Source organism: Gavialis gangeticus, unplaced genomic scaffold, assembly GCF_001723915.1.
Source record: "Gavialis gangeticus isolate Ggan-Ray unplaced genomic scaffold, GavGan_comp1, whole genome shotgun sequence".
Taxonomy (NCBI): Eukaryota; Metazoa; Chordata; order Crocodylia; family Gavialidae; genus Gavialis; species Gavialis gangeticus.
In genome coordinates, this window is record NW_017729016.1 from 1747516 (window position 1) to 1747913 (window position 398).

The following is a 398-nucleotide window of genomic DNA, read 5'->3' on the forward strand; positions in this document are numbered from 1 at the left end:
CCCCCGTCTCCCTTGACACCCCTGGAGAGCACCAAATTGCTGCCCTATAGCTGGGCAGCCCAAGCCCTGGCACAGCCAGCTGCCAGGATCTGCGTGACCCTGGGAGAGCAGGCAACTGGACTGAAGATTAGCTCCCCACATGGTAGAGGTCTGAGGCCAGACTTCCTGGTCTCATCTCTAGGGTAAGACCGAGGTTTTTCACCCTGTTCTCTTGGTATCGAGCCTTCTGTCTCTCCCATGCCCTTCTGGGCATGTGATGCTCGCAGGGCCTACTCCAGTGGGATCCGTTTGGCTTTCCACCAGGGCAATTAAAGGAATCCTCCCCGGGTCCTTCCCATCAGCGAAATGCCACGTGGTCTCTGGTGGAAGAGGGCAGCATCAGTTAGGGAGCAGCTGGG

The 398-nt window shown here is 58.3% G+C and overlaps 1 protein-coding gene across 3 annotated transcripts in view; it reads left to right on the top strand.

Annotated features, from left to right (window-relative positions):
• RAI1 (retinoic acid induced 1) overlaps window positions 1-398 on the top strand; it is a 149360-nt gene that overhangs the window by 136831 nt on the left and 12131 nt on the right. The gene's annotated exons all lie outside the window — the stretch shown is intronic.